The following is a 27,350-nucleotide window of genomic DNA, read 5'->3' as shown; positions in this document are numbered from 1 at the left end:
TATTAATATCAATATTTGGAGCTATATTTGTTACAAGTATCTTCTGGTTTGTGACTTATATTCTCACTTTCTTAAAGTTGTGTTTTGATGGACAGGAGTTCTTAATTTTAACACAATGAAATGTATCAATTATTTTTATGGTTTCTGCTTGCGGTTTCCAGTTTAAGAAATTCTTTCTCACCCCAAGGTTAGAAGGGTACTCCCCTTTACTGTCTTCTAAATTTCTTAACCTTTGACTTTGACATTTATGTTATTAATACCCTAGGATTGCTCTTGTGCATGGTGATAACTGGGAATCTGATTCCGTTCCTTTCATGTATCTTAGATAACTACATTTTCCAGCCACACTCGTTCAATAGTTCCCTTCCCCTCAGTCATCTGCCTTGACTCTTGTCGCAAATGAAAAATCTATACATGCGTGGGATTGTTTGCAGCCTCTCCATTCTGTTTCCTTGCCAACTGGCCTACTCCATGCCAATACCGCCAATTCCTTAATAAATGTCCTTTACATTACGGTACATTTTTAAACCTGGTGGGTCATTCTTCCCACTTCATTTGTTTTGTTTAACGGTATCTGCGCTATGCTTGATCTGTTGCTTTTCCATATCATCTTGTAAAATTCCTGGCAGAATTTTTTACTCAAGTTGAAATAAACTTCCAGAGCAACTTGGGGGGAGAATTGGCATCTTTATGAGATTATCCTCTTAATTCATGCACATGGGATGTCTCAGAAATGACATACAGCTCAGAGAAAATATGGGCCCAGCAGCCCGAAGGGAAAAATGAATAGGCACAGGAGAAAAACCCGTCCGGCCAATAAGCACACGGAGAAACACTCAGCCTCACTAGCAGTCAGGGAAATGCAAATCAAGGTCACAAATGAGATACCATTCTACTCTCGTTCAAATGACATTTAAGACGCCTGATAGATTTTGGTCAAGAAGTGATTAAGTCTAACTTGCTGGTAGGAGGAAAGTTGGTAAACATCCTGATATTATTATAGAAAGTTGCTATTCTCACAATCTAGGATCCAGAAAGGGCAGTCTAGGTCTCCACACACACTAGAGATAGGCACAAGAATGTTCCGGATAGCACTGTTTTTTTCATTGTATTAAACTAGAAATAATTCAGACCCATTGAAAGTCTAGAAAAACAAATTGCGATGTAGTCACATAATTGAATATTATACTACAGTGAGAATAAATATACTTCAACTACGCTCAACAGGATGAATGTCAGTAACATAAAACCGAATGAATAAAGAAAGTTCCAGAAGATTGCATACAGTAGTGTACACTATCGAGAAACACAAAAATCAACCAAAACGAAAGAGAGACAGATATTGAACAAGCAGAACAAAAGTTAGAAGCTGACAAATACAGACTTCAGGAGAGAGGTTGCTTCTGTGGAGTTCTAGAGCATGACATATGAGAGGGGTGTGTACATAAATGTAATTTATCAATAATGCTCCAGTTTTTTGGCCAGATGTTGTACTCATGAGTGTTCCTTTTATTAATAAATAAACAAATGAAACAAAATACATCTGGCCATGCACAATGGATCAAGGATGTATGTCATAGTATGACATGGTATGACCAAGGCATGTCATGAACCAGGGCTGAGGAATAGTTTGACTCCAGGCCCCTGGATTCCAAATTAAAGTACACACATGGGGGCGCCTGGGTGGCTCAGTGGGTTAAGCCGCTGCCTTCGGCTCAGGTCATGATCCCAGGGTCCTGGGATCGAGTCCCGCGTCGGGCTCTCTGCTCAGCAGGGAGCCTGCTTCCCTCTCTCTCTCTCTCTGCCTGCCTCTCTGCCTACTTGTGATCTCTGTCTGTCAAATAAACAAATAAAATCTTAAAAAAAAAAAAAAAAAAAAAAGTACACACATGGAAGGATGCACACCTTTTACACTGTTTACTTCAGGGAAGAATTTTGGGGGAAGAGGACTAATCTCGTTATCCATCTTCATAAAGTTCAGACTGTTAAAATGAGCTCCATGTGCCAATAAAATGCAGCACAAGGGTCCATTTGGGTTCCTCCTGTCCCTTTGGGGGAAACTCAGCCACCGTGGTGAGGATGTCTCACATCTGTCCTTTCTGGAGTGCCTTCCTATGGTCTTTTGCAGAGCTTCCAATCCATCCCACACTGTATCCAGACGCCAAGGCATGACCTGTGAACTTTTTATCAAGAAATCCGCGTCCCCTAGCATTTTCATGGATCAGAGCTTCTCCTAGAAACATTGGGTTACCCCCAGGGAGAGAGCCTACAGCTCTGTGCCCTTGCCACAAAACCACCCTCTCACACTGTACCGGCTCCAGATCCTGCACCGGAAGCACGCCCCTCCCCCCTCAGGGGGCCTCTGGGGAACTGCCATCCCAGCGCCTCCCCCCCAACCCCCGGCGCCGCTCCTCTGATATGGGGGAGCCCACCAAGCAGTTTGGGTATTTCCAAACTACTCCTCCCTCCACCTGAAACTTGGTTGAAGAGAAATTTCTCCATCTTATTACATTTCATTTGTAAAATGGGAATAACGAGACCTGTTCTATGCACCTCATGGGCTTATTATGAGGATCTAATGGACCTCATGAGTTAATTGCCTGTATGTCTCCAAGAAGAAGCAAGAATAGATCTGAGATTCCCTCCTTTCCAGTCAAGATCTGAGTGAGTTTATGTCTTCAGTTAACAGCCGCCAATTAAGAAATAAATAAATAAATAGAGGCACCTGGGTGGCTTGGTCGGATAGGTTTTGGGATTGAACTCCTGCATTGGGCTTCCTGCTCGGTGGGAAGTCTGCCTCTCCCTCTCCATCTGCCTTTCCCCCAGCTTGTGTTCTGTCTTGCTCGCTCTCTCTCTCTCTCTCTCTCTCAAATAAATAAATAAGTAAAATCTGTAAAAATAAATAAGTAAATTAAAGGGCACCTAGGTGGCTCAATCAGTTAAGTGTCTGCCTTCAGCTCAGGTCACGATCCCAGGATTCTGGGATTGAGTCCCACATTCAGGCTCCTTGCTCAGCGGGGAGCCTGCTTCTCCCTCTGCCTGCCGCTCTGCCTGCTTGTGCTCTCTCTCTGTCAAATAAATAAATAAAAGCCTTAAAATTAAAATAAATAAATAAATAAAATACAGTGTATCCCTGAGCAAAACTGGGAAGTGACCCTATGGGCCTAGGGAAAGGGCCCACTCAGAACCTGAGAAGACCTTCAGTTTATACCTCAGGAGGATCAGTGCCACAGAGGCAGCCTACAACAATAAAAAAAACAGTCAACAATAACAATAATAAAAATCCCCAGCAAACACAAGGGAAAGGTGAAGACCTGATTCCCAGAGTTTCCTGAGTTCCAGACTGATAGGATTGAACTGTCTAGTTTTTCAACAAAAAATCAGAAGGAATACAAAGAAACAGGAAAGTATGACCCATTCAAAGGGAAATTTTCCCTAAAAAGGATCTGATGTCAGACCTACTAGACAAATACTTTAAAACAACTGTCTTAAAGATGTTCAAAGAACTAAAGGAAGCTATGGAAAAGGTCTTGAAAACAATGTATGAACAAAGTAGAAATATTAAGAAAGAGAAAAACTAAAAACAAACACAAAAGAAAAGAAAATTCTAGAGCCAAAAATTACAGTAACAGAAATAAAAAATTCACTGTCTTCCCTAGACTGACAAAGAATTTTTTGCCATGGAAGAAATGAAACCAACACAGGGGGAGAAGGGCTGTTCGAGAGTAAGCCTTTGGGATTTCCTCCAGGTGCCACGGATCCAGGGGTGCTCCAAAGTTGTTGGAGCCTTACTCCCCAGAACCAAGGACAAAGACCAGACAAATTTTCTTATACAACAACTGCCAACCCAACACACACACACATACACACACACACATGTGCGCGCGCGCACACACTCTGAAGAAACCTGCAGCTACTGTAACACAGCCAAATGCTGAACAGCATGCTCACTCTCTTGTACCTCAGTTTTCCCTCAGCCAAATGGACATAACTTTCTCCAGCTTTGTAGGGAGTTGTGAATATGTCTGTAAAATCATCATGAAAACCTAGAGAGGTACGAACTTCTGATTTTCTGAGAGACATCAGGAGGTGATTGTGACTGAGCACGCTGAGATGAGGTGCGAAGCAGGAGACATGACGCGCTTGGCATCTGCTCCTCCGGCTCCCCTGGTCTCAGAGAAACCCATTCATTCATTCCACAAGTACTGTTTTAGGTACTCGAAATAGCAGTGAGAAGAGAAAACCAATAATAAAAAAAAAAAAAAAGCAAGGTCTGCCCCCTGTGGAGCTCACACACCAGTGGAAAAGGAAATGAATGAATAATGTATATGGTATGCCTAGAAATTTTGAGGGCTACATGGAAAAAATACAAAGCTGAGATGGTAACCAGGAAATGCCAAAGTTGGGAGGAGGGGTTGGAAGTTAAACTATTACCGTCAAGAATGTTCTTCCAGGGGGGCCTGGGTGGCTCAGTGGGTTAAAGCCTCTGCCTTCGGCTCAGGTCATGATCCCAGGGTCCTGGGATCGAGTCCCGCATCAGGCTCTCTGCTCAGCAGGGAGCCTGCTTCCTCCTCTCTCTCTCTGCCTGCCTCTCTGCCTACTTGTGATCTCTGTCTGTCAAATAGGTAAAAAAAATCTTTAAAAAGAACGTTCTTCCAGAGAACATGGCACAAGAGCAAAATCTTGAAGGAGGCAAGAGAAGAAGTCCAAGGAGACCCTGGGAAAGAGAGTTTCAGTGTGATAGGAACCTGTGCAAATGCCCTGGAGCAGGAACAGATGTGGGGCATTTGAAGAACAGCAAAGAGGGCAGCTGGAGCAGAGATAGCAAAAGGAAGATAAGGTCGGAGAGGCATGCAGTCGGGGGCAGAGCATCTAGGAGTTCATGGACTAGTTGTAAGAACTTTGGCTTTCACTCTCGGTGTGATGGGAGATTATCACAAGGTGACGTCAGAGCAGAGACAGAATTTGACTGATGGGTTTGAAACCAGCTGTTGAGGCAAAGATAGAAGTGAAGGGATCAGTTGAGCTGTGTTAGTTATCTAAATGAGAGATGATGAGTACCGGAAGTGAGGAGTCGGGATTCTGGGGATCCAGTGATTTGGAGTGAATCTGGGGGATTAGAAGTGAATGAGTCAGCAGGAAGGATGGCTTTACCTTTTCTGATATGGGCAGATGTGGGGGAGAGGACCAGAAGTGGAGTTTGAGGTATCACTCAGATACCCAGGGGAGACATGAAGCACAGAGTCAGACACCAGGAATCTGAAGGGCTTTGGAGAGGAGCAGGCTAGAGGTCCGTGTTTGGGCATTGGACGCTTCTAGAAGCAGTTAAACCCAGGGGCCTAGAGGGTAAAACCCGCCCTGGTCCCAGGAGCCTCCGACAATAAGACACCTGGGAGAGACTACAGGAAAGTCATCACCATTAAAAAAGAGAGAGCGTTGGAGGAAGGGGCTTGTGTTGTGGGGATGTTTCTGGGACGCCAGTAATATTCTAATTACCCAGCTGGACCATAATTAGATGTTTATTTATATTAGCTCATTAAGCTCATATTTATATATTATACATTTGTGCGTGTGTAGGTTATATTCCATCATTTTAAAAGTTTTGAGGTGATCAACAGACAGATAGATAATGAGACTGAAGGGCCAGAAGTGATATACACCGAACCGCGGAGAACGGGGTTTTGTTTTGTTTTGTTTCTTACTACAGCTCCACAGCTCCAGGGATCCTTTAAGGAAAAATGATTCCAATTCCTAAAGTAGAAGCTGTTGGAGAGACGGCTGCTTTGTCTTGAGCCTCCTGGATGCGGTCTCCTAGCAACCAAGGAGGCTGGTAGTTGGGGACCGGCCTTGGACTTCCCTGATGTTTATTGGGTTGTCCCACTCACCATAATCACACTTGATAATTGAGGAGCTACTTTCCCCATCTAGACCACATGCATGTTTAATCTATTTTGTCTTCTCAAGAGCTCTACCACGTAGGTGGGGGAAGACACAATTAGATCCTAATCTACAGGAAAAACACCAAGATTCCCCCCTCCCAAAAATAGAGTGATGCCACTTTTATAGATAGAAGGATCCTTCATTATCTAATTCAACCTATTGTTTCCTGAAGAGAAAACCTGAAACCAAAATCTGAGTTGCCTGACATTCCTGGAACGTTCCAGAACACCTGTTTATCAGTCTGGAGGAAGGGGTGCCCATGGCTCCTGGCCTATGGCCAGCTCCAGAAAAATGAGAATAAAAAGGAAAATAAGGTCTTAGTTTTATAAAAATCGTTTGACCTCATGGACTCCTTGCAAGGGTCTTAGTAACCCCCAGGGGTCCCCAGAGCACACTTTGAGAAGCCCTGCTGGCCTAGAGCATCAGGGGCCAAGTCAGCGACTAGCAGTCACCTGGAGGAGAGTTAGGGCAGTAGCCGGGGGAAGGGGCAGATAGGCTCACATATTTGGGGCATCTTAATTTATGCTGCGCTTGAGCATTGGAGGGGAGGCGATGGGGGTCAGGGAGTGAGCCTGTGCGCAGGAGGGGAGTAACTGTGAAGTCAGAGGACAAAGAAGCCAAAGCCACAGGCTGACCATGCTGCCAGCTGTCCGCGGTGGCAGAGGTCTGGGAAGAAGAGCCACAGGCGTGTTTGTGCAAGTCGGCTCGGGCTACTGCAACAAAAACCACACCTGGGCGGCTTACAACAGCAGCATTTACCTCGCACAGTTCTGGAGCCTGCAAGCCAAGATCAAGTTGCCCACCTTTCCTGGCAGGAGCCTGCTTCCTGCCCACCTGCAGCCAGCTGAGTCCTCACCTGATGGGAGGAGAGAGAGAGAACACATGCTTTGATCTCTCTCCCTCTTTTTACAAAGCCACAAACCCCATCATGAGGGCCCTACCCTCATGACCTCATCTAACCTCATGACCTCCCAAAGCCCTGTCCAAATGCCATCACACTGGGGTGGGGGTTGGGAGGGCTTCAGCATGTGAATTCAAGGGGACACAGTTCGATCCACAGCCCTGTTCCTGCCATTTTGGTCACTGGCCCTGTTGGAGCTTGGAGACCTTCTCCTGAACTGTGCCTTCCTCGGAACCTCCCAGCCTCTCGAGATATTTAAGACAGCCGCCAGGAAAGGCTGGTCCTGGGGCCTCTCCCCCGGGAGCAAGGGGCTGGTGGGCAGAGTAGAATTCATACCTCTTCTCCCTACCCTAGGGTGCCGAGCTGGGTCTGGGCACGCAAGAGCCTTGTAAATGCCAGCGGCTAGAATGGAATGGAGTCAGGCTGTGTCCTCAGCCAACCCCGAGTGACCTGGCCGGACTGCTCAAATGCTTTCTGGGAGGTGGCAAGGCTTTGCTGGGCTGCGGGCGCGAGCGAGGGCCCTGCCGGGTGCCAACCCATCGCTCTGCAGAAAAGCTCCCATTTTTCTCTGGTGCTCCCCCTCCCTGTTTTAGCAGCAACTTTGAGACAAGGTGGTCAGACTAGCAGAAGCCAGGTGTCTGGGAATAAGATTTGGAAATTTTTTTCTTTTTTTCCCTCCAAACGACTGTGCTAGGGAAGAGTCTCCCTCTTCTCCCAGCTGGAGACTTTCCTGGAGAAGTGGTCAAGTGGGAAGTGAGGAGAGCAGAAATACCATAATGGGGGTGAAGCCTGTCTTCAGAACCCATCACCCCATGTTCTGGGCCTTTGCCAAATCTCCGGGGTCCACTCTGTGCCCAGCCACATCCAACCTGCTCCAAGATGTCCCAGAGCTCTTCCTGAGCAAGGATTAAGCTGCTTTCCCAGGGGTGTGTCTTCCTCCTGCCACCCCCACCCGGCCCAGCCTGGCAGGCATTGCCTCTTCTTCCTGAATGTCTAGTCCCTACCCTCGTCTTATCCCCCACTCCCACCTATCACACTCCCCAGACACCACGAAGCCCCTGGGACTCTCTGGTCCCTCTGATTGTTGTTATTTAATTTCTATGTGATCTTCTCTCCTAAATCACAATATAAGCCTCCTGAAGACTGCATCAAGTTTTGTTTAATCCTAGTCCCCACCCCCTTCCAATCCTATCTGCTATACACAACCCCGCCCCCATCTCCAACACACAGAGGAAGTATGATGAAACTCCAGGTGCTTGGTGAAAACTCCCAACCACAGACTGGGAGAGAATCTTTGCAAAACACATGAAGGACTATATAAAATATACAAAGAATTCAAAATTCAACAATAAGGAAATGAATAACCCCATCAAAACATGGAGAAAGTATCTGAAAAGACAGCTCACCAAAAAAAACGTGAGCAGATGCAAATAAGCCTAAGAAAAGATCCTCCACATCACATGTCATCAGGCAAATGCAAATTAAAACAACAGTGAGACACCACTACAGACCTACTGGAGCGGACAAGGTCAAGTGCTGGTGAGAATGCAAGCCCTGGGGAGTCATTCATCACTGGTGGAAATGCACTGTGGAACAGCCACTTCAAAAGACAGTTTGACAGTTTTTTAGAAAACAAAGTATACTCTTCCCCCCACCCCCATTTCTCTGCTTTATATGGCCTTTTTTCCCTATAGTTTTTATTATGGTAAAATACACATAAAATTTTCCATCTTAACCATTTTTAAGTGTAATACCGATGGGTGGTATTAAATACATTCATAATGTTGTGCAACCATAAGCACCAACCATCTCCAGAACTCTCTATACCATCTCATAACTCCGTCTCCTTCATCCTGTGGAACTGAAACTCTGTCTCCATCGAACAACACCTTCCCACTCCCCTTCTCCCCAGTTCCTGGCAACCAGCCTTCTACATTCTGTCTCGAGGATTTTGACTACTCTAAATCACCTCATATAAGTGGAATCACGCAGTATTTGTCCTTTTGTGTCTGGCTTATTTCAGTTAGTGTCATGTCCTCAGGGTTCACCTACATTTTAGCACGTGTCAGAATTTCCTTCTTTTTAGACAACTATCATATGATCTCCCTGATATGAGGAAGTGGTGATGCAACATGGGGGCTTAAGTGGGTAGGAGAAGAATCAATGAAACAAGATGGGATTGGGAGGGAGACAAACCATAAGTGACTCTTAATCTCACAAAACAAACTGAGGGTTGCTGGGGGGAGGGGGCTTGGGAGAAGGGGGTGGGGTTATGGACATTGGGGAGAGTATGTGCTTTGGTGAGTGCTGTGAAGTGTGTAAACCTGGCGATTCACAGACCTGTACCCCTGGGGATAAAAATATATGTTTATAAAAAATAAAAAAGAAAAATAAAAAAGAATTTCCTTCTTTTTAAAGCTGCATAATATTCCATTGTAGGGCTCTACCATTTAAACTAAACAGAGTCTCACCATATGACCCAGCAGTGGTGCCCCTTGGCACTTGCCCAGATGAGCTGAAAAGTTATGACCATACACAAATGTTTATAGCAGCTTTATGCATAACTGCCAAAACTTGGCAGCAACCAAGATGTTCTTCAGGAGGTGAATGGATTAGAAAAACTGTGCTACAGCCAGACAACGGAATACGATTCAGCAATAAAAAGAATTGGGCTATCAAGCCATGAAAAGACACGGGAGAAACATAAACACAGATCACCACGTGAAAGAGACCAATCTGAAAAGTTGACACTCTATAGGATTCCAACTATATGACATTCTGAAGAAGACAAAACTATGTGGGGAGAATGTAAGGATCAGCGGTTGCTGGGGGTTGAGCAGCGGGGAGGAAGAACGGGCAGAGCAGGGAGGATTTTTAGGGCAATGAAACTTTTCTGTATATTATAATGGTTAATACATGTCATTACACATTTGTCAAAATCCACAGGATGTACAACCAAAGACCCTAATGTAAACTATGGACCTTAGTTAATAATATGGTGTCATATGGTTCATCAATTGTAACAAATGTGCCACCCTAATCAAGATGTTGGTAAGAGAGGAAATTCACTGTGTGAAGGCTGGATATGTGGGCGCTCTCGTATTGGCTGCTCAATTCTTCTGTAAACCTCACACTACACTCAAAAACACAGTAATTAGAAAAAAGAAGACAACTTGAAGTGACATTTACACCTCCGTGTGAATTGCTTTAAAACTGGCTGGTGGTGCCCACGCACCAGACACTTTATTCCAGGTACTTCATGTTCATGAACTCAATCCGGCCGCACGAGGATTCTGCGCAGGAAAATGCGGAGGCATTTGACATGTGAAGAAACCGAGGCCCAGAGAGGTTAAATGACATGCTCAGCTCACAGGACTCCGCAAGCAGGGGAAATAGGATTCAAACCCCTTCTGGAGAAGGGGTTTGCTGCTTGCATTTTAAAAGAGAACATCAGAATGGGGAGGAGCCCCAGAAGAGAGGACAAGGTTTCAAACAACACTCGTTCTGGAATAATTTCTCTAAAATAAAATTCAACCATTTTAACTGTTTAGTTTCACGACTTAGGGAAGAAGACGTATACCCATGTAAACACCACCACAATCGAGAAGTAGATAATTTCTATCACTCCAAAACGTTTGTCCTCTCTTGCTCCTTTCCAGGCAAATGCCATGCCCACCTCCATGCCTCAGGCCACCACCGATCTGCTTTCTGTCACAGCAGTTAAGTGCTGACTGTCCCAGAGTTTTCTATGAATGGGATCATACGGTATCCTACTCTTTGGTGGCTGGCTTGTTTAGGAAGGGGATCGACAGGAAAAAAAAAAATTTTTTTTAAAGATTTTATTTATTCGACAGAGACACAGTGTTGAGAGGGAACACAAGCAGGGGGAAGTGGGAAAGGGAGAAGAAGGCTTCCCGCCAAGCAGGGAGTCTGATGCAGGGCTTGATCCCAGGATCTTGGGATCACGACTTGAGCCGAAGGCAGATGCCCAATGACTGAGCCTCTCAGGTACCCCTCAACGGGAAAATTTTGAGACTCAACCATACTGTTGCATGTATCGGGACTTTATTCATAAGAGACTAATTTCTAAGGACAGAATTTCAGACACAGCAACCCCCAGAAGAGGAATGCATGCTGTTATGTAAACTAGAGCTACCCTGGTGAGTCTGCAAGGGAGGGGAGGACTGGGCCACATCAGGCCAAACAGGACCCCAAATGGGCTACAAGCACCAGACGTTATCCAAGGAACCAAGCAGCTGCCGACTCAAATTCTGGACAGAAATGGCCAGGTAGTCGTGGAAAAATGGAACTTCCCTTTTCTAGACTTAATTTTCCTCTTTGAAGAATGTAAAGAATTGCCTTGCTCTGCTTTCGTCATTGGAGAAGGCTCTGAAAAACTTTGGGGTCCCAAATAAATTGTTTTGCACCTTCAAACATGTTGTTATAATGATTAATAATAAAGAAAAGGAAAAGGGGAGAGAGGGAGGAGGCTTGGTCCTAGGTGTGTGACAAAGAATGATTACACATCCTAGAAAATAGGTTATACAGGTGAAATTATACTTTTACCATATGAAAACACGCGTTCTCTGGAGAAAAGGCGGAGGCAGCCTAAGGGCTCTTAACTTTCACACACGTGCAGTTTACAGTTGTGCCGAGGAGATTTGTGGTTCTCCTCGGGCGTAGAAGACCTCGATCTGGATCAGCTCGCGGCTCTGCGGCTAAGCTACTCCCGCACTGCGGTCGGATGCAGGTTTCAGACAGCGCAGCTATAACAGAGATAGACGTCAGGTCCTCTCCAAATCCTTCCCCCCCCACCCCCCCCGCGGTTCGCAACACCGCCTGAAGAGTGCCGGCGCTCAACGCCGTGCGAGACACGGACACGAGGGGGCGCTGCCGGCCAGGAGGAAGAGAATTTCCCCAAGCTCGTCCTACGAAGCACCCACACCCCTTTAAGGTGATTGTGATAACACTACAGATCGCTGAATCTGAGAAAGCCAGCCAGGGGGGTCTGATATCTGGCCAACATGGTCAGATAGATGAACTATCTGACCAGCCTGACTTCTTTAAACTGCAATCCCTGTGCGAGCACAAGAGCAGACCACCACCCTGGCCGTGAGCGTGCATTTCCAAATCACTTTCCCAAAGGAACCAATGTTTGTTTGGTTGCTAGGTTCCCCTTTTAACTTAACAAGCAGGCGAGCTGGAGCCTCTTCTTGGATGGCATAGATTGAAACTACTAGTTTTTTTTCATTCTTCTTACTGCAATCATGAACAATGTGGACTACAATGATGTGTCAGACATACAGGCTTTCATATGTTTCAGTTCAGTCTATTCACTTCAACAAACACGGATGCTGGTGACATGTGAAGGGTCCACTGCTAGCTCCCCAGGTGGCTACAGAGGCAAAGTCGCTCTAGACCCATGGTTTCTGCACAAGGGAGCCTGTGATAGTCCTATAAGAAAGAGAAATTGGATACATAACCACCATGAGGGGGGCGCGGTGGAACCCAAAGGAAGGTGAGTCTTTCCAGCCCAAAATGCCACCTTGCCAGACAAGGTCTTCCCGGCCACGCTGGTGAAATAACACCCTATACCTCCCTCCGCTCTGGTCTTTTCCGTAGTACTTGTCATCGGCTTCTCCCCCATTGCGTTGTTCTTCCATGTCCGTTTGGGTCTTGTCTGTCTCCCCACACAGGTGTGTCCGCCCCCTGAGGGCAAAGATTGGTAAGGAGATCAGCTGGGCCTCCACTGAGAGCCCAGTTGTCCTTCCTGGGACATACCCAGACTTAGAAGGTATTTGACCACCGAGCTCAAGAGCCAAGGAAAAAGAGAGAGAATAGTCCATACCCTTGGACTCAGCCATCACATTGCAGGGGTGTGTCCTGGGGATGCCATCGCCATGGCTCCTGCTAGGTGGCAGGCAGCTACCGGCTTCCTTCCCTCTCACTGCTGGGGGTCTGCAGGTCCAGCTCCCACAGAGTCCACGGCAGCACCCTGCCCTCCTCCCCGCAGCCCTGCAGGATCAGAGGCCAAACAGCAACTTGGGCGCCATCCCACGTGGTAAGGACTGTTCTACGCCCCCACGGGTATGGCCCCTTTCACTCCTCTAGAAGTGGTTTGAGTGAGATGCTTTTTACAGAAGAGGTCAGCCAGGCAAAGAGTTCAGGCAGGAAGTGATGGAGTCGGCATGCGATCCCAGGTACTCTGACTGCAGATGTGAATCCATTGCGTGGCTCTGCCTCTGCCTGGGAGATGGGGAGGGGGTCGTCACAAGTGGGCTGTATGAATGACATATGGACATAAAGCATTTTGTTTCATCTAGAACATCTGCCTTCCTGAAAGTGCATTCATGCTCTCTGCATCCACTCCATACAAGCTTCAAATACTCGTTTTCTCCTGGAAGTCGGGGCATGGCGAGGCATAGGTGGGCTTGTAGAGACCTTGTGTGTGAGGCTGCTGAGTATTTGTAGAAGGAGCTAACTATGCTTCAATGGTCACAGGTTGGCCACTTATCAATACTTCAAGTCTGCAGAAATTACACAGTCTCTCCAAGCCTCCACTTTCTCATCTGTAGCAATTAGCAAGAACCACATAGTAGCTGCCCAATAAATATTCCTTTCCCAAGGATGACTGTCCTGGTATAATTTAACCTAGTAAAAAGTTATAAATAACTTGGTATCTAACAATGGAGAAATAATGCCACCAAACATGGTAGTTTTAGATGCTGGCAGAGCCTGAAACCATTAAAAAGTATATTGAGAAGTGCGCGCGCGCACACACACACACACACAGTAAAAAAAAAAAAAAAAAAAATGCTGAGTACAGAAACTTTATCTAGGTTTGATTTTTAAAGTATCCTGAAGGAAATACTCCCCAGTGTTAGGTGTTTATCTATGGGTAATAGCACATGAGGGTGACAAGTTTCTTTTTTATACTTTTTCATATTTTTTTCTACTTTTTCATATTTTCTAATGGTCCACAAGGAGTTTGCCTTTTTTCACAACCAGACAACACATTGTTTACAAAGCTAGCTTCCTTTCATTTTATACCATATGGGCTAATGCTTTAGCACGAAGAGTAGGATCAGAAGTGGAGGGATCAGAGAAGGAGCTGAGGGGAGAGGAGAGACCTCCGTTTCACTGGCATTTACTGAACATCCACTATGTGCAGGCACTGTGTAGGGTGTCAACTCTGCAGACTGAGTGAGATCTCAAAGAACTAGTCATTGCTGGGCAGACAAGGCCAGGGAACGGCATGTGCAAAGGCCCAGGGGTGTGAAACAGCAGGCACGCTGAACAGCAAATAGGGTCCCTGGGGGAGAGGAAAGAATGTGGCTGAGAGATGGGCAGGCCGGAAATGCCTTTGAGGGGGGCTCCTCAGCAGCTGTAAACGGGATCAGAGTGGATCCCTGTGGGTGAATGTTTTTTTTGTTTTTGTCAATTAAAAATTTTATTGAGATAATTGTAGATTCACATGCAGTTGTAAGAAATAATACAGAGAGATGCCTGGTACACTTTGCCAGTTTTCCCCAACAGTGACTTTTTGTAAAACCATAGGGCAATATCCCAACCAGGATATTGACCTTGATAAAATCCACTGATCTTATTCAGATTCTCCCGGTTTTGCTTGTACCTGCTTATTACATTCTACGCAATTTTTATTCCCAGTGTAAGTTCTTGTATCCACCACCACAGTCCAGATACTGAACAATTCTGGCCCAGCAGGACTCCAGCTGCTGTTTGATAGCCACACCCATCTCCCTCCTGCCCCTCTCCCTCCATGCCTACAAGACCAGAGGACTGATTCAAGGGGAGGGTAAGGAGGAGGAGCGGGAGGAGCCCCTTTTTCTGCCTGGCAGAGCTCACAGGGGTTGGGATGGGCTGTGAGTTAGGGACCAAGTTTGGTGTAGCATGCTAAACCAGCTATGGCCACAGGAAACATCAGGGCCAAGGGAAGATGGATGTGCCAGAGGCCAGTGGGTTTACGAATCCACAATGAAGAGAGAGGTCTGAGCTGAAGGTGAGTCTGGGAGTCACCACCTGTCGCTGCTGGTGCTGTGGATTTGCTAGGGAAGGAGTGGTTAGGTGGAGGGGACTAAGGCAGGAGCGGGAGGAGGGTCGCCCCCTTTCCTGTAGCAGACATCTGTTGACAGTCTGCTTCTGGATACTGCCCACCCAGAGGCTCTCAGACTGGGGCCTTGTTTTCCAGCTGGCTGCCTCCTGCCTTGCTCTTGCATAAGGAACCCTGGGAAACGGCACAGAGGGCTCCTCCAACTCCAAAGGCGCCCTTTACTTTGACCCCTGTGTGAGCTTCTGAGCCGGTAATGAAGTGTCCCTCTTCCCAAACGCACCCGTTAGCTGCATCTTGTTCTGTTCCCTGAGCACAAGGTGTGTGAATCCTGGCCCTGCCAAGCAGGGAAGGACCATAGAGGTCACTGAATCCAAAGCCTTGAATTACAAAGAAGAAAACGAATCCTTGGAGAGGGAGGCTTGTCAAAGGCGGTAGACCTGACCTGCTGGAAGAAAAGGGGGCTATTTGTTTTCAAGTTCAGAATCTGCTTTCCTCATAGAGGAGAAAGCCAGGCGAGATGGATGAAAGTTTCTGATCTCCTTCACTGATCAGTTTTTACTGAGCATCTATTATGCGCGGGGCAGCATCGAGTTCTCTGGAGACCAAGACCCATCAGGCGTGGACCCTAATGCTGGTGCATAAGAGCATCGAAGAGTTAAATTCCGGGAGCTATTGAGAGTAGGGGTGGGTAGAGGAATCTCCCCAGAGGAAAGGTCCCCTCCCTAGCATCTCGGGCTCCGGAAACCTGGGCGAGAGGAGCCTGGGAAGGGCTGCCCCTCCCGCGCGCAGCCTCCCCCGCGCCGCCCTCTCTGGCCCGGGGAAGGGCCGCTCTCGAATTACAACAAAAGGGGCTGGAGGCCGGGCCTGCAGTGGCGGCCGCCCCCCGGGAAGGGGGTGGGCCCGGGGAGGGGTTTGCCTTCCGACTCGCGTTAAAAGTACCGGGAAAAGCGTAAAGGAGTGACTCCAGTCCGCGGCGTCCGAAGCTTGCAGCCCGCTTTCTCCAGCGGCCTGAGAAGTCGGCTCGCCCCCTCTGCTCGGGAAAGGGGGTCGGCGGCGAACGGCACGGAGAGGGGCTACCGTGGGAAGTGTCGGCCCCGGCTGCCAAGTAAGAGCGCTCGTCGCCCCTGCCCTCCCCAACGCGGTAGGCAAGGAAGCGGGAGAGTCCGGGTGGAATCTCCGGGCTCCACTCGCTGCGGAGCTGCCCCTTGGCGGTGGTCCGGATCCCCCGGAACCTGCGCGGCGGGCTCTCCGAGCGAAGGCTCTTCCTCGAAGAGATGCTAGGACCTGCAGGCTAACGCGGTGCCCTTTCGGACTCGGGCGGACCCGCCCAGCCCCACCTCTCCTGAGCGGGACAGGGCGATGCAGCGGGCGCGCCCCGGAGAGCAGGGCGCTCGGTTCCTTGCTTGCTGCGGGACGCCCGTAACCTGGCAGGACGGAGCTAGTCGAGGCTCTTGCGCTCTAGGTGCCCAGGAGTGTGCTGCGTGTGGACAGGGATACTCGGAGTTAATGACTTTTGAGGAGGTGGAGCGCGCGCGCGGGGAGCAGGGGGCGCCCTGGGGTGTCCCCGGTGCAGCGGCTTTGGAGATACGGCGAGCACTGGGCTGGCTAGGGCAGAGTGGGTGGGGGCCATTGGGACTGCGCCTGGGTGCTCTGGTGCCCACTGCCTAGGAATTGGGCTTTCTCCCCAGCCTGCTGGAGAGGCTGGGCTGAGCGCCCGAGCGTCCTGAGTCCTGTGCGAGAACAGGCGCGATCGCACGCAAGGGATGCCCTCCTGCTTGGCCGGGGACCGGAAAACCTTTCCCGCCGTTATCACGGAAAGGTCCTGGAGTAGGAAAGAACCGGCACAGGCTACCCGGCGAATCGTGCAAGCAGGGGTCGACCCAGGGGGTAGAGCAAATCTTAGTCTAGTACGTAGACTAGGCTAGTACGCAGACCTCCGTATCCGGCGGTCTTCAGTGCCTGCAGATTTTACGCAGGCGCTTTGGCCACTACGCTCTGCACACCCTCCCCCCAAGCCCAAATTTGGGAGCCTTCTAACGTAGCAGCCTGCTGGAGGTGTCGCCATAAATCAGCGCCGGAATAGAAATGATTGGAGGAAGAAGCAAAGACCACCCAAAAAACAGCACGGGTGGGGTGAGAGGACCCGGCGGAACTGGCCGGGTGGGGGCGGAGGGGGCACTGAACTATTCAGTTTGCTTGGAAACCTCAGCTCCAGGTGAGAAGAACGATGTGCATAAAGTCAGAAACATGCTCCCAATCAATTTCGCCCCCTAAAATCTTTGAACTGCGGGGTTCTTAAAATCAGTCTAATTGCTCATTTTCGAAGAGGAGGAAAAGCACGAAGCCCCAACTCAGGGCCCCTGAGTTGGTCAGTGTGGGGCCTCCAGCCCCCTTCCCTTAACCCAGATCCTCCCTTATGCCACCGCGAGCTTGTCTGTCCAGGAATCCCCAAAGCCCATTTGTTACCCTTCCTGGAATTATTTAGTTATTTATGGTGTATTCTCTACTTAAAATGGTCAGGGATGGGGCTTAAGAGGAGGGCGAAGCCTTCATTTCCCTGGTCACTGCCCAGATGAATGAGGGACTCACTGGACCCTGCCTCACCTAAATCATCCATTTCCCTCTCCCTTTTGTCCTGTTCTCCTTACTGTCCCTAGTATCTGCCTGGGGAAGGACCATCATCAAATCCATGGCCAAGTGCATGCCCTCATGGACCCCTGGGGCTTTGGGGGCCCCAAAAGCTCCAGTCTCAATGGTGTGCATATGTACAAATCTGTTTGTCTCCCTGTGACTTTGTGTTAAAAAGTGACTTGGTCTAAAGAGAGTATGAAACTTAGGTCTGAAGACAAAGTATGCACTTGACATTACAAGTTGGCTGACATTTTGATGCATGGCAGACAGGAAAATTCTGCAAAGAGGCTTCTGTCTGTCTCCTCTCCAGCTGGGCTCCTGGCCTTGCTTCTCCCGGCCTTTTGCCATGTCCTTGTTCTCTCTGACCTCTGGATGACCAGTGTGGAAGGGCCTTTCTTGGGAGGGAAACATTTTCTGTGCTCTGGGGGTTACCATCGGTGAAGCTTTGTGATGCCCCCCCCCCAGGTTCTGCAATGTGTATTTTAAAATTATATTCTGAAAAATTTCAAATATGCACACAAATAGAGAGAAGGCCCCCATAGCTTCTCACCCAGCTTCATGTTCTCAATATTTTTGCCACAGTTGCTTCTAACTATTCCTTTGCTTTTTCTTTTCTCATTGAAGTATTTTAAAGCAAGTGCCAGATTTCAGATTTGATAATCATTCCATTCCTATGTATTTATTTCAGCATGATCTTGAAAAATATTAAATAACCATGATGCCGTTATTACACCTAAGAAAATTAGCCATGATTCCTTACTCTCATCTCATATCCAACCCATATGCAGAAATTTCCCAGTTTTCCCCCAAATGTCTTTGTAATGTTCATCTGAGTTCTGTTGGTTTTTATAGTCTATGTTCATGTCATATTTTATTCCTTCTAAACTACACTTCTATCCGCTATGTCATTTGATTATTATGATGCCCCACTAAGGCTGAGTAAACTGGCAAAGAGATAAGCTGTCCAGATGGCACAGCCCGTGACTGGCGGAACCAGGACCTGACCTAGCCTCCTCCTTCCTGGGCCACGGTGGCTCTGTTTCTCAGTGCTGCTCCTGGACTATCAGCTGTTCTCCTAAGCGTTCATCTTGGCTCTGGCTTCATCCCGAGCTTATCACTTTTATACACCTGCTATCAGAAATCTCTGTGTAAATATTCAGTAATTGGCCATTTGGTGCTTGAGGTAAATCAGCTACAAAGTCAGGAAGCCTGGGTTTATTTCCCAGCTTATTATGAAATTGTAGGAAAGCAGTGTCCCTCTTGAGGGCTCGGGGTGGCCCTCTCTGAACTAGGAAGCAGCATTTCCCCCCCATTCTAAGGCTCCTGGGTCTGGGAGTGGGATGAGTAAAACCAGTGGGACAAGACCAAGGCCCCAGAAAGAAATCTCACTGAGAACAGTTGCCCCATCGGCTGAGCATTCTGGCAGCTGGTATCTTTCGTGGGAGATTCCTAAATCCGATGACAGAGAAGAGGCTTCCCTCTGAAGTCCTTCATTCACGAACAACTTTGTTTATTCTGCTGCTGTCCGATGAGGTTGCAGAACACCAGAATTTTGTACTTGTAGCCCTTTCATTAACTTGTGTTTATTTGCTTTGAAGTGGGGTGATACATCATTTTTACATCTTATTAGTGAGACTCATGAATTGGAAATCTCCTTCCTTGGCTGGCTGTGTGGGAAAATGGAATCTCTTATGTCTTTGTTCCTAAATTTTCTGCTGCTGTGTTCATTGCCCTGAAATAGACATTGGGTGAGCAGACCTTCTGTAGGACAGCCAATCAGGGACAGAGCTTCATAGCCAGTATTCAACTGTAGGGACTCCTCAGGGCACAGGGCACTCCACAGAACATCAGTTCTCTTCCCCCATAGCTGTTAGACGGGCTCCGTGGGTATAGAATTTCTCTGTGATCTTATGTCAGCGGTGGCAAGTGGCTAACTTCCTTTCACAGTTGCGGGAGCATTGGGAGGTGTAGTTGTCTGCTCCCAGGGCTGCCTGGATGCCGAACAGCTTGTGATGACTATTGTTCATTTCCCTCTGGGGAGGGGTCTTCTCGGTCAGTCTGCGTGGCCTCGTCACACAGACATCCACCTGCGTTGCTCCTCCTGGCTGGGCCAGGAGATCTCAGATGAAGTGGCCGCAGCCTGCCCTGCTCCAGGCCCACAAAAGCAGTGGAACTAGCCACTGTGGGCCAAGCAGATTCCACAGATGCACAACCGCAGCGATGCGCTGGTTTCTGTCCTACAGCTGAGTCCAGATCTGAAGTGAGCCTTCAGACCTTCTTCTGTTAGTCATTCCAGCTGTGCTCCTGCCGTCAGGCATGGCACGTGCTTGGTGGGGAGCACAAACTGGCCAGGTGTGCTAGCTGGTCTTCCCCTTGCCGCCTGTGTCTGAGAAGCCTTCAGACACCAGGACCATCCTTTCGAGGGGCATAAAGCATGAGGGTGACCGTTTTGATAAGATTTCCGTCCAGAGTTCAGAAACTTTCGCACTTCTCTTGGCAAAAACAGCATACCCGGGCAAGTTTCGCGTGGCAAGTGTGGGTGTAGAGCGAGAACGAACTTAGCAGAGAATGAAGATGTAATTAGGGTCACAGTTAATTTCTTCTTGCCCAGGGCTTTTGGTCCCTTTATTTGGAATATCTTGAACTTTGTACTGTAGTATCATAGGCGAATGATGACACATTTTTTAAGTTTTTTAATTGTCAGACTCTATTACACAAGCAGACACAGCTGGCCCCATGGAGGTTTTGTGCAAACTACCATATGTCCTCCTCAATGTGTCCCCAATACAGGCTTAACTATCCTATGGGAAAATAATGCTGCTTGCCTATAAAGAACACGATTTATGAGAACAGAACTTAACGTCGATGACTTCTGAACAAAGTAGTTTGCTCAGTTTTTTTACACTGTCCTTGAACTTGGATCCATGAACTCCTCCACCCCCAGCCTTTGTCCTGGGGTACCCTGCCGCGGTGGGATAGATATCTTCCCAGAGTGCCAGCATGTAGTAAAAGATGTAGTAAAATCTTTGCCTGAATATCTTTCTAAATCAAATACAAATATAAAATGGAGTACATTTTCAAAGTCAACTCTCCCTTCCCCGAGAATAGCATATATAGGTAGAATGGCACCCATCCTAAGCATACACATGTGTAAACTTTTGTTTTTGTCTTTATTGTGGTAAAACAGACATAACTAAAAACTCACCATTTTAACCATTTTTAAGTGGACAATTCAGTGGCAGTAAGTACATTCGACTTTTTCATCTTCCCAAACTGAAACTCTGTCCCTATTAAACACTCACTCCCTATTCCCACACCTCCCAGCCTCTGAAAACCATCATTCTACTTTCTTTCTAAATTTGGCATATAGGTACCTCATATAAGTGGAATCATATGGTACTTTGTCTTCTGGTGACTAGCTTATTTCACTTAACATGTGTATCCTCAAGATTCATCCACGTTGTAACACGGGTCAGAATTTCCTTCCTTTATAAGAGAATAGTATTCCATTATGTGGACAGACCACATTTTCTTTCTCCGTTCATCCATCAATGGACACTTGAGTTGCTTCTACCTTTGGATTATTGGGAATAAGGCTGCTCTGAACCTGGGTATGCAAATACCTGGATGAATTTTTACAAAATGAACATGCCCTTGTAACTACCTCCTAGATCAAGAGTAGAAGGTTACCCAGAGCACAGGGACTCCCAGGGAGGCAGGAGATGTCAGTGACATGTCAATAACAAGTCAGTTCTGTGTCCCTGGTGCTGGCTTCATCCACACCCCGGGAGCTGGGGACCGGATGCTCATTTACTCTACCATGAAGCAGTTTGGAAGAGATGTTTGAAAAATGCAGTTTATAATGTGAAAGGCCCCAAGATGAGTTGTGAGATTTAAGCAACTTCTTTCCTTAGGGGAAGACAGTACCGCATACTTGGGGTTTGCAGCTACAGCTGTGTGAACACATGACCACGAAGGATAGCCTGCCCAGGCTCTCCCTGGAAGAAGGGGGCTCACCCACTTGGAGAATGGCCCTTTTATTGGCTGTGGCTGGAGCCTGCTTTTAAGCCTCAAGGGAAAATTGTGTGGCTAGCCTAGCCGTGTTCTGCCTTCCTTTCTTCCTTTCCTTCCTCCTTCCCTCCCCGCCCGGTGCTCTGTCTCTTCTTAACTAAAGTGATTTATTAGTGGCCTTCTACGTACCAGACACTCTGCCAGTCACCGTAGGAGACACCAAGATGAATAAGGCATGATAGTTGACATGTGTATATAAAATGAAATCGCCGGTCAGGAAAAATATTCTGATGGCCGGCAGCCAACCGCTTGGTGTCCACCAAGTGCCAATGGCAGCCTTAGAGCACAGCCAAAGAATTTGTGGAGTTTGGGCTTGGTGCAATACATGAAAAGAGGAAGACTATCCATCCAGTTACCTAGAATTGCTCTGGCATATTTATAACCAAACGGTAAGAATAGTTTTTAAAAGACTTTTAAGCTGGGGGTACCCGGCTGGCTCAGTTAATAGAGCATTGACTCTTGATAGTGGGGTCATGAGTTTGAGCCCCACATTGGGTGTAGAGATTACTTTTTAAAAAATTAAGTAAAATACTTTTAAGCTGTGTTGAAGTCAGGTGCTCTGTTCGAGAGCATTCTGCTAAAAATGATGTTTAGAGACCATCTTAATGATGAAGAAAAAAAAAACCCTAAAATTTGCACATTGGTCTCTAATCCTTTTCAGAAAATCAGGCACTCTTGGTTTTCTTGAATTGATAATCTCCAGGTGTTTTTCCTTCCCCACAAAGCCATGGCCATCTCTCTACCCCGCACCCAACCCCCTATGCCATCTGTTACACTGTCATAACGTTACCCAGACCAGGGGCTGGTCTCCTCACTGGCCTCCTTTCCCTTGGTCTTAACCCATGCAAAACTACCTTGCATGCAATAGCCCCAGGAACCTTTCCAGAGCAGGGGGTGGTAAACTTTTTCTCTAGGGATGGATAGCAAATATTTTAGACTTTACAGTCCTTATGTGCTATGTTGCTGTTGGTCAACCCTACTGTCTTAGTGGGAAAGCAGCCACAGATAACAAGTAAAGAAATCATTATGGCTGTGTGCCAATAACATTTTATTTCCAAAAGCTGTATTTATAGATTTGGCCCATGGGCTACAATTTGCTCACTCCTGCTCTAGGTCACAAATCTGCCCCCATCACCCTCCCGCTTACCGCTCATTGGCTCCTCATCCCCAAAAGGAAAACTCAGCATTCCTTAGCGTGACATTCAAGTTCCCTCTCCTCTGGCCCACAGCCTCCTTCTCCTCCCTTACCTCTTCCACTTCTCACCACACCCAGCGCTTCTACTTTTCATCTGGCAATTGGAACCACACGCGGCGCCCAAAATTACCTTGCATTATTTCAGACCTGCCCTGCCTGCTGCCTAGAATGATCTCTCCGGCCCCAGTCCTGTCAAACAAACTTCCCTCCAAAACCTGCTCAGTGTCAGCTGTCTGCAGCTTTCCCTGCTCCTCATCCCAGTGTGTGATCGCCGCCCCCCTGTTTCATTTCTGCACTATTATTGCTTCTCGAAGTATAGTGTGAACCCCTTGAGAGCAAAACCCACGGCAGATAACATCTTTGAATTCCCAGCACCTAACAGTGTTTGTCATGTAACAGATGCTTCATAAATATATACTACTAACATGAAGTGCCATTTAAGTTGATTTTTTTAACGACGTAATTGAGATGTAATTCACATACCATACCCTGCACCCATTTGTCAGCAGATGTTAGTGTTTTCCACAGATATGTGTACCCATCACCATGGTCAATTTGAGAGTATCTCATTGCCAGAAAGAAGACCTGTGCCTTTCACCTATCATCTGCTTCTCCTCCCACTCCCCTTCTCTACTCCCCTCCCCCACTCCTGCTAGTCTACTTCCTGCCTGTATGTGCCAATCCTGGATATTTCATGTAAATGGAATCATATATATGGCTTCTTTTACTTCACCCAATGTTTTCAAGCCTTGTTTATGTTGTGGCACGTGTGCATACTTCATACCTTTTTACTGACCCTTGTATGGATAGACCCCCCTGTGTTTCTCTGTTCACTGATGTTGGACATTTGGGTTGTTTCCACCTTTTGGCTCTTCTGAATAGCGCTGCTATAAACATTTGCATGCAGGTTTTTGTTTGCACATCTGTTTCCAGTTCTCTTGGCTGTATAAATAGGAGCGGAATTGCTGGGTCATGTGGCAATTCTATGTTTATCTTTTTGAGGAATTGCCAAACTGTTTTCCGTAACAGCTGCACCATTTTATGTTCCCACCACCAACATATGGAGGTTCCCGTTTTTCCACATTTTCACCGAACACCTACCTTTTCCCCCATTTAAAAAAAAAATCCTAGCCATCCTAATGTGTGCCAAGTGGTAATTGGTTAAAGTTTTGATTTATGTTTTTCCTGGTGACTAATGATGCTGAACATCTTTTCAGGTGCCATTGGACATTTGCGTATCTTCTTTAGGGAAATGTCTGTTCAAGTCCTGTGCCCATTTTTAAATTGGCTGCTTATCTTATTCTTACTGAATTACAGGAATTTTTACATGTTCTGAATACTAGAGCCCTTTCAGATACATGATTTACAAATGTTTTCTCCCAACTGTGTGTTGTCTTTTCACCTTCTTGATAGTGTCTCTGTGTTTCTCAGTTCACATCACATTTACTCAGCATCTATTCTAGAATGGACCCAGGAGATCGAGATTATGTGCCCTCTAGGGGGTTCACAATCTTGAAAGGAAGACAGACAAGCAAACAGTACAACACATGCTTAATCAATATGCCTTTCTCTACCCCTACCACTACTGCCCTAGTTCATGAAACATCTTAATAGTGCCTTCTGGTGCACAAAAGTTTTAGATTTTGATGAAGTACAATATATATATATATATTTTTTAAATTTGTTGCCTGTGCTTTTGAGGTCATATTTAAGAAACCATTGCCAAGTCCAAAGTCATGAAGATTTGGTCCTATGTTTTCTTCTACTAGGTTTATAGTTCAGCTTATGCATATAGGTGTTTGACCCATTTTAAATTAATTTGTGAATAGTGTGAAGAAGGACTCCAACTTCTTTCTCTCTTTCTTTTTTTTTAAGATTTTATTTTTTATTTAGTTGACAGAAAGAGGGAGAGAGAGAGTGTGTGTGTGTGTGTGCACGAGCAGGGGGAGGTGCAGAGGGAGAAGCAGGCCCCCTGATGAGCAGGGAGCCTGATGCTGGACCCAATCCCAGGATCTTGGGATCATGACCTGAGCCTGAGGCAGATGCTTAACGACTGAGCCACCCAGGCACTCCCCAACTTCTTTCTCTTACATATGGCTATCCAGTTATTCCAGCATCATTTTTTTTTATAAAGACTATTCTTTTCACATTGAATGGTCTTTGTACCCTTTTCCAAATGAAGTAATCATAAATATATGAGTTTATTACTAGACTCTCAGTTCTATTCCATCGATCTATAGGTCTGTCCTTGTGCTAGTACCACACTGTCTTGATAACTTTTACTTTGTGTTACCTTTTGAAATTGGGAAGTATGAGACTTCTCACTTTGTTCTCCTTTCTCAGAATCGTCTTGGTTATTCCGGATCCCTTAAAAACCCACATAAATTTTATTTTTTAAAAATATTTTATTTATTTATTTGACAGAGAGAGGCAAGAGCAAGAGAGGGATTACAAACAGGGGAAGTGGGAGAGGGAGAAGCAGGTTTCCCGCCTAGTGGGGAACCTGATGAGGGGCTCCATCCCAGGACTCTGGGATCATGACCTGAGCCCATGGCAGATGCTTAATGACTAAGCCGACCAGGCGCCCCTGAAATTCCACTTAAGTTTTAGAATCACCTTTTCAATTTCCATGAAAAAGTCATTTGGGATACTAATAGGGATTTTGATGAATCTGTAGATCAATTTGTATTCTCATCTTAATGACTGACATTAAGTTTTCCAGTCCGTGAACATGGGATATTTTTCCATTTATTTAGATATTTAATTTCTTTCAACAATGTTTGGCAGTCTTCCAAGGATATGGCATGTCTTTTGTTAAGTTTATTTCTAAATATTTTATTCTTTTTGAAGCTAGTGTAAATGGGATTAGTTTTATAATTACATGTTTGGATTGTTCTTTGAATGCGAATAGAAACAGTTAACTTTTGTAAATTGATCTTGTATCCTGTAACCTTGTTGAACTCTAAGCAGTTCCAATAGTCTTTTAGTAGGTTCCTTAATATATATATATATATATATATACACATATATACATACACATGTGGATAGATTCCTAAACAAAGAGGAATAGGTGTTCAGGAGGTAGATATGTGGGATTCTAGAACAAGGAATAGCAAGTGGCAGGGAAATGTGGAACCAAGTGTCTTCTGGGAACCCCGTGCCCTCAGTCGGTGTGGCTAGAGCTCGGGGTTGTGGGTGCACGTCCTGCTAAAGAGAGTGGAGGCATCCTGTCACTGCCAGTGGGAGCCATGCCAAGCTTGGAAATGCAGTGAGAATATTAGAATCATTTTCAGACGGAGGCCCAGAAAAGACTTATGATCAGCACCACTGACACTGTTCCAGTCCAAAGGTAGCAGAGAAAGTCTGCCTTCGTCAGTAAGGGCAAGAACCTGTAGGCCTGTGTGTTTATGCCACGACTCTGCGAATGCCATTCTCTCCAGGAATGATCATCAGTGACACAGGACCAGCTGGCAGGGTGCAGCTGGGCCCAGCCAGCTTTGGTGATGTGGCGGCCGGTGCCTGCTGCTCTTATTCCCTGGGCTTCTGGAAGGGAGCCAGTGCTTCTGTGGACACAGAATCCCAGATCACAGGCCCTTAACAGACTTGAGAACAGCGCTCCTATCCCCTCCTCGGTGTATCCAGACATTTCCAGACAAGCCAAAGATGTGGCCGTGGTCTCTGTGCCAGCTGCTCCTTCCTTTGCCGGCCCCTCGGGGTCTAAGTCTCATCTGAGGGGCACAGGCCTGAAAGCTGACTGTTGGCTGAGGGTGTATCACATGGATGAGAGCTTGGTCTGGCAGCCAGGGGAGACCACAGAAAGTGGACAGAGCCAAGAATGAATTCTGCTGCGACTCGCCCTACCTGAGGCATGAGGGAAGCTAAGTAGGGGTGCCTCCTTGGCCACTTTCGAGGGGCCATCTCTTTGAAAAACTGGTTTGTATATGGCCGCTAGCCCACAGCTCCCTCCACCTCCAGCCCGGTAGACTCCCTGCCGATCTGGGCCTGGACCAACCCTCTAGGAATTTGCCTGTAGTGGGTCGCATCCCCAATGACACTTTCTGCCCTAAACACACAATGATTAAATTTTCAAGTTTGCTGGAAAAAAAAAAAGAAGAAGAAGAAGAATTATAACTATCTTGGTTTGCAAACATGATCTTATATGTAGAAAATTCTGAAGTGTCTACAAAAATATGTTAGAACTAATAAACAAATTTAGTAAAACAAAACAACGCAAAAGCACAATGTGTTTGTAGTGATGGGATTGCTGACCAAGTCTGCACACCATTCCGGCCCTGGCGTCTGTTCTCCCCTTCTAGAGGGTACAGACACTCAGACCAGTTTGGCTACTGATCGTTAGCTCTGGGAAACAGTGTGTATGTAGAGTGGGGGAGGGGGGAGGATGGTTAAAAGCTGTTATCCAAGTGGTGTGTTAAGAGTGGTTGATGGGTGAAGTGACCTCCCTCCTGGGATTTTTTTCCAGGTTCTTGGTGATTTTATGTGATTATAATAGTTACCACGCATGGAGCATTGCCATGAACCTG

General features: G+C 46.7%; 1 protein-coding gene across 3 annotated transcripts in view; it reads left to right on the top strand.

Moving 5' to 3' along the window:
• Positions 1-15,735: 15,735 nt before the first annotated feature.
• Positions 15,736-27,350, top strand: part of LOXL2 (lysyl oxidase like 2) — an 87,472-nt gene continuing 75,857 nt past the window's right edge. For 2 of the 3 annotated variants that reach the window (XM_004763266.3, XM_004763265.3), the window contains exon 1: positions 15,736-16,017. The gene's annotated coding sequence lies outside the window, so the exon portion shown is untranslated. The remainder of the gene's footprint in view (positions 16,018-27,350) is intronic. The other variant, XM_004763267.3, reaches the window with a different exon arrangement.

This window comes from Mustela putorius, unplaced genomic scaffold, assembly GCF_011764305.1.
Source record: "Mustela putorius furo isolate JIRA1106 unplaced genomic scaffold, ASM1176430v1.1 tig00003937_pilon_pilon_pilon, whole genome shotgun sequence".
Classification (NCBI taxonomy): domain Eukaryota; kingdom Metazoa; phylum Chordata; class Mammalia; order Carnivora; family Mustelidae; genus Mustela; species Mustela putorius.
Note: the sequence above shows the minus strand (reverse complement) of the source record. Positions and strands in the feature narration are given on the sequence as shown.